The following is a 19,188-nucleotide window of genomic DNA, read 5'->3' as shown; positions in this document are numbered from 1 at the left end:
TTACATAAATAAACATATTGATATCGATGGAAAGATTTTTAGGAAAACAGGCAAACTGCAACACCATTCCCTTATTTAAAAGGACTGAATTAAGTTTCAATGTTAGATTAAAAATAACAACTGAGACAAATGGGTCTGGAAGTGTGTCTGCTTAATTAAACCAAACAGTTGGCCAAATAAAGTGAAGTATGTTTCAACTCAACCAGTTGGCATTTTCTATTTGCTCCATGATTAGCAGGCTGTGTGGCTGGGCTTGTCTGAAAAAGAGCAGACTTTATCCATTCATACCTGGTCCCAAAAGATGCCATCCACACCATCAGATGGTCTGTGGACCTCAGCCAATGGTGTAGCCTGGTTTCCTTAGGCATAGGAAAGGATGTTTCACATTCCAGTGGAGTGCAGATTTGTGGTTCAGACTGAAGCAATGATGGACTCAGGGCTTCAGGCAGCTTTCTCTGGCCTAGCTGGTTTCTCTCCCACTTGACACAAGGCCACTGTAGTGTAGATAGAAACTGGGGACCTTCAAGGTACATACTGCCTCTGGATTTCTGGCTCTGACTAGAGGCCTGTGACGCAGCCATGACCTGGAAAACCCATTCCTTCTCCCCATTGTCATATTGCTGTTGTCATTATAGCCAATGTCTCATCCTGCCTCCACCCCAACCCCCAACCAAACCCTATCTTATCCATGATCTCTGTTTCCAGAATTCTGGTTGAGTATAAGACCTTCAGGGACATGTTTTTAGAAACAGAAATATAGGAGCCTCCCTGCTATGTGAGTGGAGCAACACAACAGATCTGGTGCCATGTGATGATCCTTCATGTATACTCCCTTCAGAGTTAGAGTGAGAAATCTTCACCAGGGATAACTGATCCCCTCCCTTTGTGACAGTTTTATCAGCCTTTCTACCTTGTTCATCTTAGTCCCACTGACCTTTGTAATAAAGAATAGGGAATTCTTGATTTGTAGAATTACAACAACTTCTACAGGTCTTCCATCTGCTCCTATTGATCTTTGAATTCTATAGCACAAGTCTTTACAAAATAAAAACATCAAGGAGCCTACAACTTCTCCCATATCTGGAAGGAAAATGAAAGAAAGACTGCCTTATTATTGGGTAAGTCTAAATACATGGCATTGCCAGTTGCCTATGCAGTGTCTCAGTCATTTAATGAAGAGCACTTTGTATGAATTCCTGGAGGTCATGCTCTATCTGCACAAATCCTGAGATGCTTCCCCAATCTAATATGAGCCCACAAGCCAGGTTCCTTGACCACTAGCAGTACCACCACTACAGGCCAACTCCAAGAATTGTGTGAGAGATCCCCATGGTTGTTCTACCCAGCCAGGTTCACCAAAGGCATTTGAGTTATTCCTGGGATTCTCACAGGCCTCTTCCTTTACTGGACCAAAATTAAAATCCTCAAAAGGAAGAAAAAGTTTCCCCTTAGATGCAGAGTTAAAGCATTCTAGCAGTTAAGACTTGTTTTTCTCTTTCCCAACTTTGACTTACCTGGACCCAAACAGCTCTACACCATTGAAACCAATGCTTTTAACAGTGCAGTGGGGTACATATTGCCCCAAGATAATAGAGCCATGACCCTGGCAGCCATCAGTCCCTGTTGAGGAAGCTGGCTTGGTTGATATAAACTACCTTATTTAATAATGAGAATCATTTATCATCATGGCTACCTTAGAGTTTGAAGACATCAAACTAGATACAAGTAACCAGTGTCCTGTGACAGTGCTCTTAGGCTACCAAAGCCTGGAAAAGTTGAGATAGACTCAGGTTAGCCCCTTTCTTTGAGTGTTTTTTAAGTTTTATTTATTTAAGTAATCTCTACACTCAAAGTGGGGCTCAATTCACCACCCCAAGATCAAGAGTCACATGCTCTTCTGACTGAGCTAGTCAGATGCCCCTGATTTTAATACCCATTACAAACGAGGGCACCTGGGTGGCTCAGTTGGTTAAGCCTCTTGTCTTTGGCTCAGGTCATGATTCCAGGGTCCTGGGATGGAGTCCTGAGTCAGGCTCCCTACTCTGCAGGGAGTCTGCCCCTTTGCCCCCGTTCGTGTGCTCAGGAGCTCTCGCTCTCTCTCTCAAATAAATAAATAAAATCTTAAAACAAAATCAATTACAAATGAGGTAGTGAAATGGCCAGGTGGGTTCCCTATTTCAAAGTACCAGGGAGTTGAGGAAATATCTCTACTCTTGGAAATTCTTCTGTGGCTACAACTAACAAGGCAATCCAATGTCTGATGCTCATGGTGCCTAGCACAGGCACCTAGTACCAGGAGTAAGTCAGGGAGACTCTGAACACTATGAAACCCCTTCATCAGGACCAGTGGCTATATTTTACAAGTAGGGAACCCTGTCACAAGACTTTGTCTTATTATTAAGATACACTGATTCTCACCTCATATCACACCTCAAAAGGAAATCCTGCTAATTTAAAGCATTAAATGTAAGATAAAATCTTAAAATACTAGAAGAAAATGTGATGAATATTCATCTTGTCTGTTAGATAAGGAAAAATCCCTGTAATTATTAAATCAAGAGATGAAAAACCCCCCAAAAAGTAAATTCAACTACATAAAAAATTTTCCTCTGTAACAAGATACCATAATAAAAATAATACCAATAATATGACACAAGGTTAATATACTTTAAAATCCTTATGTTGCATCTAAATAAACTCATAAGAAAACAGTGATCCAAATTTTAGAAAAATAGTTAAAAAAAGAAATGAACATGATGATTCACAACAGATGAAATATAAATGGCTAAAAAATACAAAAAAATCTACAGTTTTATTAGTATTATTTATCAAAGACATTACCATTAAGTAAGATAACATTCAATGCTGGTGAAATTGCAGAGAGAAATGCAGATTTGACCGAATTTTCTGTAAAACAATTTGATCTTATGTATTGAGTCTTTTTTTTTTTTTTAAGATTTTATATATCTTTTTAGAGCACAAGCAGGGAGGAGGGTCAGAGGGAGAGTGAGAAGCAGGCTCCACTCTCAGCAGGGAGCTTGACATGGGGCTCTATCCCAGGACCCTGAGATCATGACCTGAGCCAAAGGCAGCCACTTAACCGACTGAGCCACCCAGGTGCCCTGAGAGTCTTAAAATGCTCAGGGTCTTTGAACCAACAACTTTATTTTTAGGAATAGTTTCTAAGGAAATAATCAGAAATGTGCACACAGTTTCATGCCCCAAAGATATTTATCATAGTGTAATTTATAATTGAAAACAACCTAAATATCCAGTTATAGTGAAAATGTTAATTTATGGTAAATCCATACAAAATTCAGGGCTCCCACATGCAGTCATTAGAAATAATTTTGTTACATAGAGCTACTCGTGAAATGATGGAAGGTGTAAAAGACAGAATACCAAATTGAATACACTCATATTAGATATATTAAAATTATCTTAAAAGACCAATTAAAATTGGGAAAGTATAAATCATTTTTTGTTTTACTCTTTACACTTTTCTATATTTTGCATATTTCTGAAGCCCAATAAAGGGTGTTTTTTAAATTGCCTCTGGATTTCTGACTGATAGTGCTTTCTTTTTTTACTACAACTTCATACCATAATGAGTTCTCCTTTTTCTTTTTTTAAAACACTTCTTAAAAAAGATTTTATTTATTTATCTGAGAGAGAGAGAGCGCGCATGTGTGCGTGTGCACATGCACGGGCGGGGAGAGGGGCAAAGGGAGAGGGAGAGAGAACCTTAAGCAGGCTCCATGCTTAACATGGAGCCCAGCATGTGGCTTGATCCCACAACCCCAAGATCATGACCTGAGCTGAAATCAAGAGTTGGATGATCAACCAACTGAGCCACCCAGGAGCCCCTCTTTTTTTTTTTTTAAAGTACTTTTTTCCTATGGGTTAGACAACTCTTTTTTTTTTAAGTAGGCTCCACCCCCAACATGGGGCTTGAACTCATGATCCTGAGATCAAGAGTTGCATGCTCTACCTTCTGAGCCAGCCAGGCGACCCCACAATGAGTTTTCTGGTGGTGCTCAAAGAACCGCAGCTTAGATAATAACTGACAAGTACATTTTACATATTAGATAATTACAAATTAAGTAAGTTTGTGCTTTAATATAAATTATCTTGGAGCATGATTGAGTTAATCGGTAGAGTTTACTATAAGACTGAAATAAATTTACAGTGTAGTCTCAACTAGTTTGATACTTTCAGCAGACACCACCCATATGGCAGCCTAGATGCTTTGTCAAAGATTCCTGTCTTCTGCTAACTTTGTCTTGGGTCATATCTTGCAGCTCTATCTTTATCTTGCTCTTGGTCTTCCCTGACTTTTGTATAGATTCTTCAACTCAAAGCAGGTTCTCAATCTCCCCTCTCGTCTAGATGTTTTAACAGTTCCCTGCTTCTCCAGTCTGTTCTCTTTGAGACGTGGTGGAACGTTAACTCACGTGAAGCCCATGTAGAGATTTCCTCAGGCTCTGGGTTTTCTTGGACTCTCACTTGTTCCAGGTTTCTAGGGCTCCTACCTGGCATGGCACTTCCAATAGGCCAGTAAGGCACATGCATTCCTTTATTGGCCTTCTTTTCTTTCCCTCTCTCAGCTTGCTGTCCAAGAACAGACTCCTTGGCCAGTGAAGTTGCCTGGGCCAGCTTCCCATCTTGACATCTGGCACCCTCCTGTGGCCATGGATGGGTGTGCCTGGGCCAGCAGTGAATTTCAGAGCTAGGTCCTCCAGAGCATCCCCCGGGCTTGTTGGTGCCCATCAGTGACAGTTAAAAGGAGCTGGGCAACCTTTACTTCTGCCTGGTTCCCTGCAATTCACCTTCTGCAACTTGCCTACAGAGAAATTCACCAAAGGCCCCACCTTCCTTTTTGCTATAAATGTATCGGTATCAAGATACTCTTAAGATCTACATTCTCAAAGGAAAAGCCTTTTCTGGTTTTGCACCTGGCAGGGAAGTAGTAAGTACTAACTTAAATTAGTGCCAGATGCTGAGCTAATGCTTTATACCCATTATCACATTCAATCTTCACAACAATGCTGGGAGATAGTCACCTATCTTTAATCTCCATTTTACAGAGGAGGAAATAGAGGCTTAGGTGGGTTACATAGAAGTCAAGGGTAAACTTAAAAAACAAGATCTCCCTGCTAGTTGATGGCTAAGTTTGGATTCAAAAACAGCCATGTGACTTGGGGCCCATATTTCCTAATCACTAGGCCATAGAGTCAGTGTAGAAAATTGGGATGCTCAGAGCCCATGTTTTCTATAATGCAAACAAAGATAGTCTGTAACAAGAAGAAAGTATAAAAAAATAGAAAGAAACTGAGAATAGAGGTAGAGGTAGGGTCCTAACAGGGCTTGAGATCTGGGTTCCAGTTGTTTCTGAAGCTCAGGAACATCCATGTCCTTTTCCAAACCCGCTTGTTTCATCAGATACTTAAGTCCTTCCAATAAACTCCCCCTTCTAGTTCCGTTTGATATGCTTTCTGCCACTCACAAAGCAGAAGTTCTTCTAAAACAGGAAACTGAAGACAGTCTAGGTATTAATACTCAGAGCAGCATTAGTGATAAATGATCTCATCCATGCCAGGTTCTTTTGATTGCAAGAAACAAAGATTGAGTCAATTTACTAGAGCCAAGTTACTCATTACTAAGAGACAAATCAAAAGAAGGGTTTATAGAAAAAAAAAAAAACATACGTGCACTAAAACCCGAGAAACTGAACCACAAGGCCTCAGGAAGAGTTGAAACTGCATCAGTGGCACTCAGGAATAGCCACCCCCTCACCTCTCAGGACTTTTTGGCTTCTCAGTGAATCAGCACCACTCTCTCTCTGGACCAGCCTTCTCAAATTACTCATCTTAAAACTGGCTGCAAAAGTTAGCACTCTAGCTCCTGTACTTCTATGGCCCTCCAGTTCCAGCACATACCAAACTGTAGCGCCCCTTTGTGTCTCTTATTGCAGGTTTCCAAGAGAGAAGATTTGACTTCTGCTTTTCTTTTTAGACCAAAGTACAAAGGCATAAGTCATGGGTTATAGTTTATGATCAGGTGTCCAGTTACCTGTGGTCATGGTCATGTGGCCTGCTGCCCACTCAGTATGGTCAATGGGTAGGGATTTTACTAGAAAGGGATGTGAGCAGGCCAGTAATAACTGGCATCTCTAACCAAGCCTACTTAAATGTAATTTGAACTCTTGCCAGTAAAAAAAAAATTAAACACGATGCAAAGACCCATTCCCTAAAGACCCTCTCTAATTATCTCAAGTTGGCAAGAGAGTTCACCTTATGGTGTTCGTAGGCTTGTGTGTTATCCTCTCCCTCAAAGTGCACCTTCTTCAAGTTCCCAATCCCACCTGCACCTGCCCTAAACACTCTGCACTGAGCTAGACCTACTCCACTCACTTGGGAGTCTATTAATTTTTTTCTCCCCTTAACCACACTAAAGACTTTGCTTAGTAAAGCATTTTGAAGATTTAGAAAGTGACTGTTCAGTCTGCTTAGGATTTATATACCAAACAGATGTGCCAAGAAGTCATAGGAATCAAACTGCTGTTCTGTGAGTAGAATAATATATTAACTTGCCTTTTAGCAGTTTCGATTACACAGCTGTACAAATTGCAATGGAGTGTTCATAGCTAAAGTTGCTTTTAGCAAAAGCACATCACTTCTTCAGGATGGAAGTTTTAACATAGCAGGCATCTTGAGGGGCATGCATCCTTGTAAAATACTTCTCATTATTTGAGAGAAAATCATCCAGGAAATTGAGATATGGTAGTACTTAACTTACCTTGAGAAATACTCTGCTTTTCATCATAATAGCTGCACTGGATATTATTTTATGATGAAACTAAGGAGCTCCTAAATAATGGTACCATCATCTTACACTTTTAGTCTTTCTGAGCCTCAGTATTCTCAACTGTTAAATCATGATATCAGTACCCATCTTATAAGGTTATTGTAAGGAGACAATGGAAGCTTTATAAATAGCTAACAAGCTGTCAAATGGTCAATAAATGTTACTTACCATAATTATTACATTTTGTTTCTCACCTTAGCAAATTAAAATATTTTTTAGCACAGTTTCTCATTTTATCCTTTCAACCTATGGGTAGGTATGGTGCTGAGTATATCCCCATTTCATAGTACAATTAAAGAAACAGTAAATAATTTAGGGTAAGTAATTTTTTCTAAGATAACACAGACAATAATTCGCATCTTTGACTTTTTTTTTTCCATGTCAGACGGGTCATGCATGGAGGTCATAACAAGGTTTGAGGAAGCCACATGTCACACAACGGTGTGAACACCCAATCATCAAGCTTATGAACTGCAAAAAGATCCCACATCTGTGACTTCTAATTGAATGTTCCTTCTGCACAGAACTTAAGTTCTGTGACAGGGACTTTAGTGAAAGGAGAAGGCAAATATTATACTAAAGGAAGAATCCTCCACAACTTTCATCCAAGAATTGTTACTTGGCTAGAAATGTGTAAACCTCTACTTCTGGCAGCCCAGAAAGCTAGATAACCTGAGGGCCCATTAGCTATGAGACCATTAAATCCTGATTTGAATCAAAACTAATATGCACTTACAATTGCTGGATTTTGATGAAAGGGGTAAAAAAAAAAAAAAAGCGAGCTCAAACAAGATCAGGGAGCAATAAGCAAACATAAAAGCCAGAGTTGTCATGGGCAAGTGCCAGTACCAGTCAAGGACAAGGAGACTGAGCTTGGGGGCACAATGCAAGGTGTGGAAATCACATCTGAGATTCCTTCCTGCTTTGAGCCTGGTTCTGCAAGAGGAACTTCAGAGACACCTGATCGGTTGCATCTCAGATCTCCTCTTAGAATCAAATGCAAGTACTCTCTAGAGTAAAGCAACTCCCAATTTGGTCTCTGGGATTTCCATAAATTAAGTTCAAGAAAATATAAGCTCACAATTTAATATAAGCTCAACACATAAACCACCATGAGTTAAGATCAACAGAAAGAACAAACAATAATTTGTAAGAACTGAAGAACTGGAATTGGAATTGTCATTTACAGATTATTAAATAACCTTTTATGAACCATTTAAAGAAATCAAACATGAAATGAAATAGATTTAGAAACAAGAGACCAGAAATATTACTAAACCAACTGAATATTAACTTTGGCCTAATAGCTATAGATTTTGAAATTAACAACTCAGTAAATCTGTTAAAAACAATAAAAACAGTTAAAGACAGGTTTAGTGCCCTGGAGGTTATATCCAAAGAAATTACCCAGAGTGCAGCATAGAGTACAGCAGATGGAAAACATGAAAGAAAGGTTAAAAGACATGGAGGGTAAAACAAGGCTTAACATGTCTAATCAGAATTCTAGAAGTAAGGAACAGAGAGAACAGGAGAAAGCCAATATTGAAAAAGCTAATGGCCAAGAATTTTCCTAAACTGACTAAAGATAACTCCACAGATAGAGAAAGCACAGCATATTTCAAGCATGATAAATAAAGAAAAATCCACACCAAGACATATTGTGATGAAATGGCACAATACCAATGATGAAGACCTTAAAAATCCCAGAGAAAAAAGCCAGGGCACCTACAAAGAAAAAACAATAAGCTACCAGAAGACCTTTTTTTAAAAAAGGAATATAACAATAATTTATTAGTGCTCACAACAATGCTTGGTAGTAGTTACTGTTATTATTTCTATTTTAATGTAAGGAAATTCTGGCTGAGAGGGAAAGCCCAAGGTCCTACAGATACACAGCAACAAGGATATAGCTTAGAAATGCAAGAATGAGTAGAAAAGTAGGTCATAAAACACTGCTTCAGCCATATGCAACAACATATGAATCTTAGGACATAATCTTAGGATGAATCTTAAAAACATAACACTGAGTGAAAAAAGCAGGTGGCAGAAAACTATATACAGAATACCATTTTTATAAAGTTCACAAACAAAACTAAATAATATATTGCTTAGAAATACTTACATGCATGATTAAATCATCTTAAAAACAAGAGAATGTTATAAACTGAATGTTTGTGTCCCCCCCAAAATTCACATGTCGAAACCTAATGCCCAACGAGATGATATTTAGGCGGTGGGGCCTTTGGGAAGTGATTAGATCATGAGACCAGAACCCTCATGAATGGGATTGGTACCCTTATAAAAAAAGCAAACAGGGCTCCCTAGTAGTTCCTTCCACCATGTGAGATTACTGTGAAGAAATGGCCACATATGAACTAGGAAGCGGGCTCTCAACAGATGTGGAAATTGACCATGCCAGCACCCTGAATTTGGACTTCCAGCCTCCATTAATGTGGGAAATAAATTGCTGTTGTTTATAAGCCCTCGCCTGTGGTACTTTGTTATGGCAGCCTGAACAGACTACAACAGGAAAATACACAAAATTCCAGATAGTAGCTACCTCTTCAGAGATGTGGCAGAAGAATTGAACACGGAGAAGCACATGCTGCAAAAAAGCAAAGGTAACACTCTAATTCTTAGACTGGTGGTAGGTAACAAGTATTCATTTCATCACTGTATTAACACATGTGACTTCTATTCTTTTGCATGCATCAAATGTTACACAATAAAAATAAAATAAAATTGCCAAAAGACTAATTTTTAACTGGGTTTTCACAATGTATGTTTAAAAACCACTGGTTAATCCTTCTGGCTAATGGTTGAGGGATACAATCAGCCTCTAGAGTTTAAAAGCCAAATTTTTGTAGTGAATCACAAAAAGGCTTCCTACATAATTAATGGAAGACAATGATGGAAGTCATTCCTGGCTGGGGATTTTAAATTCCTGGTCTTCTATTTTCTCTCTCACACAGCTCTAATAAGAGGTGTGCTATTTACATCATTTGTATGGCTGTCTTTAACCTTATATTCTAGATAGTAAAGAACAATTTCAACCTAAGAAAAATATGCTTATAGGATAACTACATTAGAAAAAAACGTTTCATTTTGTGTTTGATGTCATATAATTAAGTTGGTAAGAAATGAAAATTTTGATGTCCTTTATTTGGGTAGTGGGATTATAAAATAAATTCACTTTCTCATATCCAAAATGTTATGAACCAATTTGCTCAATTTTATTTTTTTTAAAGATTTATTTATTTGAGAGAGAGGGCACTCTCTCAAAGTTGGGGAGGGAGCAGAGGGAGAGAGAGTCTTAAGCATGGAGCCCAACTCAGGGCTCGATCTCACAACCCTGAGATCATGACCTGAGCTGAAATCAAGAGTCAGAGGCTTAAGTGACTGCACCACCCAGGCGCCCCAATTTAAAATGCTTTATCCTATTCTCTGTATTTCCTGCTTACCTTAGTAGTTTGTAATTATCATTAAAGCATCTTTGAGTTGGGTGAGTTAGCTGGCAAAAAATTGAGTTTTACTTGTTTTTGATGGTTGTGTGTGTTTAATGCCCTAAGAGAGGTCTATATAATCTTCTCCTAATCAAAGTCCATAAACTTGATCTTACCTCAAGAATTTCCCCCCCAATTCTTAATCTCAGGGAAACAAACTGAGGGTTGCTGGAGTGGTGGGGCGTGGGAGGGATGGGGTGACTGGCTGATAGACATTGGGGAGGGTATGTGCTATGGTGAGCGCTGTGAATTGTGCAAGACTGTTGAATCACAGATCTGTACCTCTGAAACAAATAATGCAATATATGTTAAGAAAAAAAAAAAGAAGATAGCAGGAAGGGAAGAATGAAGGGGGGGAAATTGGAGGGGGAGACGAACCATGAGAGACGATGGACTCTGAGAAACAAACTGAGGGTTCTAGAGGGGAGGGGGGTGGGGGGATGGGTTAGCCTGGTGATGGGTATTAAAGAGAGCACGTTCTGCATGGAGCACTGGGTGTTATGCACAAACAATGAATCATGGAACACTACATCAAAAACTAATGATGTAATGTATGGTGATTAACATAACATAAAATTAAATTAAAAAAAAAGAATTTCTCCCCAAAATCTCAACATGTCATATTATCTCAGTACAGGAAAGTGTTTCCTAAACATAATACATGCAATTTTCCCTTCATGAAAAATGAAGATTGTTTTCACAGGAGTAAACCAGCTTAGTAGTTTATTAGGTTTAATATTAATTGGAAGACATGATTTAAAAGATTTCTGTATAATTTTTCATTCCTTTGGACAGTAATACAATCTGATATTAATACTATAATTTCCTAGAAAAGTAAAAAGGATTTTCCCATAGGTAATTAAGATAAGCTCTCAAAATGAATCCCTGTTGAATCCTTTCATAGTTTTTTAAAATTTTATTTATCTATTTATTCATTCATTCATTCATTCATTCATTCTTTTTAAGTAGTCTCCATGTCCAATGTGGGGTTTGAACTCATGACTCTGAGATCAAGAGTCACATGCTCTACCGACTAAGCCAGCCAGGTGCCCCCTCATTTTTTCAGTTTTTAAAATTGATGTTCATGGGGTGCCTGGGTGGCTTAGCGGTTAAGCATCTGCCTTTGACTCAGGTCATGATCCCAGGATCCTGGGATCGAGCCCCACATTGGGCTCCCTGCTCCACGGGAAGCCTGCATCTCCCTCTCCCACTCCCCCTGCTTGTGTTCCTGCTCTCGCTATCTCTCTCTCTGTGACAAATAAATAAATAAAATCTTTAAAATAAATAAATAAATAAAATAAAAATTGATGTTCATTAGTGTAAATGTGTTTGTGAATGTAGAGTTGACTTTGATATTTGCAAGGCATTTGTCCAGAGGTCTTTATGATTCCCCAAATTTAAAACAAACAAAACAACAGCAGCAAGAACAAAAATAAAACTCCATGGCTTAAAACTTGGTCTATGTAGACAAAAATCAAATTGCATAGAGAGAAGCAAAATACAAGAGAGCCAGAATCTTGACAGTTCCCCTGTACCCAATGTCACTTGCTTCCTGAAACCTGGCTGCCTTCCAGGTTTACCCACATAATAAATTCCCTCTTTAGCTTTAAGGTACTTCAAGTTGGTTTCTGTTACCTTCATCAAGAGTCCTAATACACGTAATTATGCTGAACATTTGGTAATATATATAATTCATTCCATTGTATGGACCCAGTGATTCTCAGTTAATCTTTTTGATATCTTACTGGTATCATGGAGCTTTTGTGAAAGAAAGAACCTGAACCAATTGGATTCAATCTGACTTTTGCAAACAAGATTTCAGGACTGAAGGAGCCTACCAAGTAAGGAGCATCCCTTACAGAAGCCTGCCCCTTCTTATTTGGGTGGTCCACAGGTTACAATGTGCAACTAGATTTAGGTGAAAAAGGAAAAGACTAGAAAGATTTTCAATATACCAATCCTCTGTAATATAGGTAGTAGCTCTTTCTTTGAAGCCTAATACTGAAACCAGATGCTTAGTTTTATGACTTCCTTCTCTCAAACAACAAGATAAGAAGAAAAACATACATAAGTCAGTTAGTGTTATCAGGAAGTGATTATTAGTTTTGTTGAAAACATAATGCCTTGGGGCTTTGAACGAAAGTACTAATTTAAACCATTCCTGGAATGAATAAATATTCAAAAAGAGTGGTATATAAACTCTGCCTGCCTCAGGCTAACATAAGTATTTATGACTCTATCATGTGTGTTCTTCTTTGGAATTTTTCCCTTTCATCTGAAAAGTGATTCTTTCACCTGCATACCCTTTAGGAATCAAATTTAGATACAAAGCAGTGACAGCTTGGATCTTGCCCGCTGTATAATAAATCAACTGATGCAACTTTTCCATTAAGAAAAGCTCACTAATAGACAAGTGGGCATGCTTTAAATTAACCTGATATACAAGAGTCCAGTCAAGTTGTAAATCTATGGATGATAGTCTCACCATATCTAATTCTATATTTTGTAAGAGTCCTTTAATGGGTGTACATTTGGTAATTAACGTTTTAGCCACATCAGGATTGAAATTACATATAGTGTCTCAAAATACTCTATAAATTCCTAGGAACAAGGAATGTCTTTCCTATCTTTTTACCCCTAGCAACTGCATGCTGGGGTGAAATGGAGAGTTGTTTAGTAGTGTGTGGAGTTGGATTAATAACAGTAATGGGAGAGCTGGGCCAGAAGAGAATAGATGAAACAATGTGGAAAGAATGTGGTACCAGGCTTAGCAAATGAGCAGAGGCCAAGGGTAAGGAAAACATGGAATGGACGTGAGGGTAAGTATGAAACAAAATTTTGTTCATACTGAAATACAGTCATACCCAGAATATGGAAACTTGCAAATTTCTTAAGACCTACTCTTTTGGGGCTATGTGGTTTTCAGGATTGGGTTGGATCTGCTTAGTGAATCAGAATGGCAGTGAGGAGAAATAAAGGAGGAGGCATTGCTATTAATTAAAGATCCATGATTCAGCTGCTTGTGATGAAGTGAGGATGTATGTATCTCAATCACAAATTCAGGTATGCAGGAAATACAAGTTTGTTTTCCTATAATAGTTTCTATTTTAAGCTTCTATTCCATCAGGTGTTATCAGTCAGGATATAGTAAGAAAACAGAAACCGCTGTAGGTGTTTCAGGCAGGAGGGGATTTAATACGGGAAATAAGATGCTTATAACTCTTTGGAAAGAGCTGGGGAAGCAAACTGTTGAGTATGATGTTAGCTGTGAACTTGTCATATATGACCTTTATCACGTTGAGATATGTTCCTTCTATACCTAATATGTTGAGAGTTTTTTATCATAAATGGATGTTGAGTTTTGTCAAATGCTTTTTCTGCATTTATGGATAAGATCAGATGATTTTTTAAAAGATTTTATTTTTAAGTAATCTCTACACCCGATGTTGGGCTTGAACCCACAACCCCAAGATTGAGTCTCATACTCTACCAACTGAACCAGCCAGGCACCCCCATATAATTTTTATCCTTCATTCTGTTACTGTGGTGAATTATATTCATTGATTTGTGTATGTCGAAGAATCCTTGCATCCCAGGGATGAATCCCATTTGATCACGATGTCTGATCCTTTAATGTGCTGTTAAATTTGGTCTGCTAGTATTTTGTTGTGGATTTTTGCATCTTTGTTCATCAGAGATATTGGCCTGTAATTTTTTTTTCTTGTAGTGTCCTTGTCTGGCTTTGGTATCAGGGTAATGCTGGCTTAAAATAAGCTTGGAAGCATCCTGTCCTCTTCATTTTTCTGGAAGAATTTGAGAAGGATTGCTATTAATTCTTCTTTAAATGTTTGGTCAGATTCACCTGTGAAGCCATCTGGTTCTGGGCTTTTCTTAGTTGGGAGGTTTTATATTACTCCTTCGATCTCTTTACTTTTTATAGATTTGTTCAGATTTTTTATTTCTTCATGATTCAGTCTTGGCAGATTGTATGTTTCTAGGAATTTATCCACTTTTTCTAGGTTGTCCAATTTATTGGCATGTAATTTTTAGTAGTCTCTTATGATCCTTTTTATTTCTGTGGTATCAGCTATACAGCTCTTTCATTTATAATTTTATTTTAGTTCCCGCTCTCTTTTTTTTCTTAGTATAGCTAAAGACTTGTCACTTTTGTTTATGTTTTTAAAAACTCTTCATTTCATTGGTCTTTTCTGCTGTCTTTCTATGCTCTGTTTTTTGTTGTTGTTGTTGATTTTAAAGATTTTATTCATTTATTTGACAGAGAGAGACACAGCGAGAGAGGGAACACAAGCAGGGGGAGTGGGAGAGGGAGAAGCAGGCTTCCCACCGAGCAGGAAGCCTGATGCGGGGATCGATCCCAGGATCCCGGGATCATGACCTGAGCCAAAGGCAGACGCTTAAAGACTGAGCCACCCAGGTGCCCCAGGCTCTGTTTCATTTATGTCTGCTCTAATCTTTATTGTTTCCTTCCTTCTGCTAACTTTGAGCTCAGTTTGTTCTTCTTCTAGTTCCTTGAGTGTAAATTGTTTATTTGAGATCTTTCTTTTTTCTTTTTTTCTAATGCAGGCATTTATTGCTATGAAATTCTCTCTTGGAACTGCCTTTGCTGCATCCCATTAAGTTTTGGTATGTTGTATTTCCATTCTCATTTGTCTCAAGATACTTTTTGATTTCCCTTTGATTTTTTTTCTTTTACCTATTGGTTGTTCAGGAGCATGTTCATTTCCACATATTTGTGAATTTTCCAATTTTTCTCCTTTTATTGATTTCTAGTTTCATACCATTGTGGTCAGTAAATATACTTGATATGATTTCAACTTAAATTTGTTAGGACTTGTTTTGTGGTCTAACATATGATCTATTGTGGAGAATATTTCATGTGCACTTTGAAAAGAATGTGTATTCTGCTACCCCTTAAAGGAAATTACTCTCTCGGGATGGATTTCAAAGGTACAAATCAAGAAAATCTTGTAAATAAACCCACTAGGTTTATTATAAAGGAACAACTCTAGCAATCATCCTACTCTCTCTCTTTCTCTCACCCATGTCTCTCTCTAACTGACCCCACCTTCTCCAGCTGCATCTGCAGCCACCGCATCTAGGCTGAAAGGTCACAGAGCAGAGTGCCCTAAATCTTCTTGTGATGATGACAACAGATGGGGGCGGCAAAGTCAAGGTATGGTAGAGAAGTTCAGAGAGAAGCAGAAATTCTAGACTGAGGAAAAGAGCAGGTGTTTTCCTTGCTCTTCCTTCAGAGGATATTCCCCGGAACAGATTGTACATTATGAGGTCCTGGGTGCCCCCCTGTTTCCCGCAGGACAATGAAATTGTCATCCTGCCATTCCTCTTTGCCCTACCTTCTTCACAGCTCCCCTGTTTCTCTTAACACCCACCCTCCTGTTGCCAAAAACTCTATTCTTTTTTGGTGACAGCAACAGAGTAGGTCTTTGGAGACACCCCTGGAGCCAGAGCTGTCCTGTCCCCTCCTCTTTCACTTCAGTTGCAAACAATAAAGGCCATTCATGGTGGGGCGCTGGAGGGAGGGGGAGGACCCTATCCCTCTTGCTCAGCCTTCAAGATCAACTCAATTCAAAAGATATGTCCTCTTCAAAACTTCCTCCGTCCACTCTCCCTACCTCACCTCACCTTCACCATTCTTTCAGTTAAATTATCTTCCTCCCCCTGAATTTCTGGAATGTCCTTTACTCTTCTTTTACAGTATTGATCACCTTAAACCTTTTGACATCCTTTAAGCCCATGCCCCATCTCCCTTGATAGAGATTGGTGACCATGAGCACTGTTTGGACAGGGTCTATGTCTATGTCTGGTTTATATCTATGTCTCCCACAGCACTTAGCACAGTGCCTTTAGCATAGGAGATGCTCAGTAATGTTCAGTGAATCAACCACTTGGTTCTTGCTCCACTCCTGCTGCAATTCCCCTGAAGTTTGAGGCTCTGTACATGCTTGTTACAACTCCTTTGCCTGCTTGGGAACGTCTCTCTATCTTTTTCCTCCCTTTCTTTATTCTTTCCCTCTATGATAATTCTCATTGCTTACCCTTGCTGCCCTGCCCCATCTCCCAAACAACGGTTCCTTTAGAGATATGCCCTTTCAGTAGCTGCTGATCTTTCCCTCTACATCATGCTTTTCCTGATGTTTACATCCTTAGCTCTACTGATACAGACTGCCCTGGAGGCTCACTGTAACCAGATTTCACCTGTTCAAAAATGACAGGCAGGAAGGCCTCAAAGTATAACTTGCTCCCAGTTTCACTCAGCCCTAGAGAGGGCACTTCTTGGAACTGAGCCCAACATTAATAAACCTGGTGGAAAAGAGAGACAAGAGTAGTACCTGCCTTATAATCATGGTGCATTATCCTTTTATGTAAGTAGTTTTTCTTGTAAGAGGCAAGACCCAACTTGTTCTAGATATAAATCCATATAATAAGCCAGGTTCTACTGTAACTGTTATCCATTTGATGATCTCAAAATACTAAATTTGAAGTTATAAAATATGCCTATGAGGACTGAATACATCAATTTGAGTTTTTCTAGCAAATGCCTACACACACACACACACACACACACACACACACACACACACACACAGCTTTTAAGAGAAATTTTTCTAACCATGACTCTGTGCTGTAATTAGAGGGGAAGTATCTGCCACATTCTACCAGTGAGATTCTGGGACTTGGAGAGGTCTGCTGATGGGTTCAATGGCCTACAGCAAGAAATTGAATCTGGCGAGATCACTTCGTATAGTGAGTGAACTTTCTTTGAACTCTCATCTCTCACTTTCTTATACATGACACCTTTCTTTGAAATCTCATCTCAGTTCTTATATATGACACTTAAATTTCCATTTTTTCCTTTCCTGGGAAGAAAATTTTCTTTTCTTTTAAGATTTTATTTATTTATTTGAGATAGAGAGAGTGAGAGAGAGAAAGCACGAGCTAGGGGATGGAGGGAGAGGGAGAAGTAGGCTCCCAACTGAGCAGGGAGCCCGACATGGGGCTCGATCCCAGGGCCCTGGGATCATGACCTGAGCTGAAGGCAGGCACTTAACCGACTGAGCCACCCAGGCGCCCCCTGGTAAGAAAATTTTCAGTAGACAAATCATTGTGATGTATGGTAAGCAAGTACACTGCACAACAACATAACTAGACCAGACACTATTATGTTGCCCACCCCAAATATGTTTCTCCTTCTTCCTTAATAACAGGAAGGCATTGATGGAGGCATCAATATAGCCAGCTAAAAGAACAGCTTCCTTTAAAAATCATATGGCCTCATGACTAAGTTCTGGACAGTTAGATAAAAGCAAAAATGTTATGAGGGCCTTGGGGACAGACTACTTAGAGGTGAACTTAATCAGCTGGGAAGTGCAGTCCTTTTGCCCTTCCTCCTTCTTCTTGTCTGGAATGTGGATGTTAACAGCTGGGTTTCTAATAGCCATCTTAGACCATCACAAGTGAAGCACAAGAATGGCTGATATGTAAGCTAAAAGGAACCCTGATGTCTGATAACTATGGTGCTGCCAAATCAGCCCTAAATACATATCTCCTTTTAAACCCCTTTCACATGAAAGAAAAATAAAATACCACATTTAAGCCATTGTTATTGAGCATTTTAAGTTATATCCGGGTGAATCTAATCATACCTGACAAAATAATGTTAGTAACAAATTTTGTTGAGTTCTAAACAAACTAGGATTTACTTAAATCTTTCTTCCTCTCAAATACATTATAAAGTGACTGAAAGCCAATCTATTTTAATATTTAAATAATATCCTTTACCTTTGAGGGTGTAGTGACTGTAAGAGACATGAGGAGAGTTCTAGGACGCTGATAAAGTTTGTTTGTTCATCAGGTGTGTTCAGTTTGTGAAAATGCATTGAGATGTTTTGAGATGTGCAGACTCTTTGTATGTATTTTATACATCAATAACAAGCTAAAAAATATATCCATAGTAAATTTGTCTTTTTGAGTGGAATTACCAATCAGAATAGTTAGGATTAAAGAGAATTATGAAGATTAAATAAAATAACGAATGTAAATAATTCAGTTTTAACTTATTGAGTCTATGCATCCTGTGAATATTTTTGGAGAACCTACTATGCACCATTACTATTAGGGTCAGTTATTACTATTAGCCCTAATGTAATTGTTTGCTTATTTGTGTTCCTCCCATAGACTAATAAGCTTCATGGGGACAGGGACTATATCTGTTTTATTCACATTACACACACAGCTTAACACAGTGCCAGGCAAAGAGTGGCTCCTAATGTAATGAATAACTGAATGAATATGTTATAGGTTAAATAACCTCTTACAGACCACTAGAAGAATGTACTTCAGTTTCAAACTGACGTAGAAGTGATCTTTTAGAATTCATTTGTAAATTAGAAGCAATCTAAGGCTCTTCAGCATCAGTATTAAATCAAGAACTACAAGTAAAAATTCTGGCAATTCTCTTAACGCTTCAGAAATTATGTAGTCCAAAATATAAGAGGATGAAAATCATAATGCAATTATCACAAGAAACCATCAAAAGCCCTTAACTACACTAGTTAAAAAGACTAGAACAGATTAACTTCTTGATATCATAATGAAAATGCAAACACTATGACTAACACATACCATATCAAAATAGAACATTTTCATTGCATGGCAAGAGAGAAAAGATGTCTGTGTTTTAAGCAATCAAAGAACAAAATTGAAAATGCAAGCAACTGGAAAATGGCAGTCCATAGAAATTCCTTGTTAAAATACGGTAAATGTATGACTATAAATT

General features: G+C 38.5%; 1 non-coding gene across 1 annotated transcript; it reads right to left on the bottom strand.

Annotated features, from left to right (window-relative positions):
- Positions 1–7,246: 7,246 nt before the first annotated feature.
- LOC114214057 (small nucleolar RNA U13) lies at positions 7,247–7,350 on the bottom strand. Its single transcript, XR_003610328.1, has one exon. It is a non-coding gene; the product is annotated as a small nucleolar RNA U13 (small nucleolar RNA).
- Between the last annotated feature and the right edge of the window lie 11,838 nt (positions 7,351–19,188).

This window comes from Eumetopias jubatus, unplaced genomic scaffold (assembly GCF_037043125.1).
Source record: "Eumetopias jubatus isolate StellerSeaLion01/CBP00866 unplaced genomic scaffold, mEumJub1_p1.0 scaffold_10, whole genome shotgun sequence".
Lineage (NCBI taxonomy): Eukaryota > Metazoa > Chordata > Mammalia > Carnivora > Otariidae > Eumetopias > Eumetopias jubatus.
Note: the sequence above shows the minus strand (reverse complement) of the source record. Positions and strands in the feature narration are given on the sequence as shown.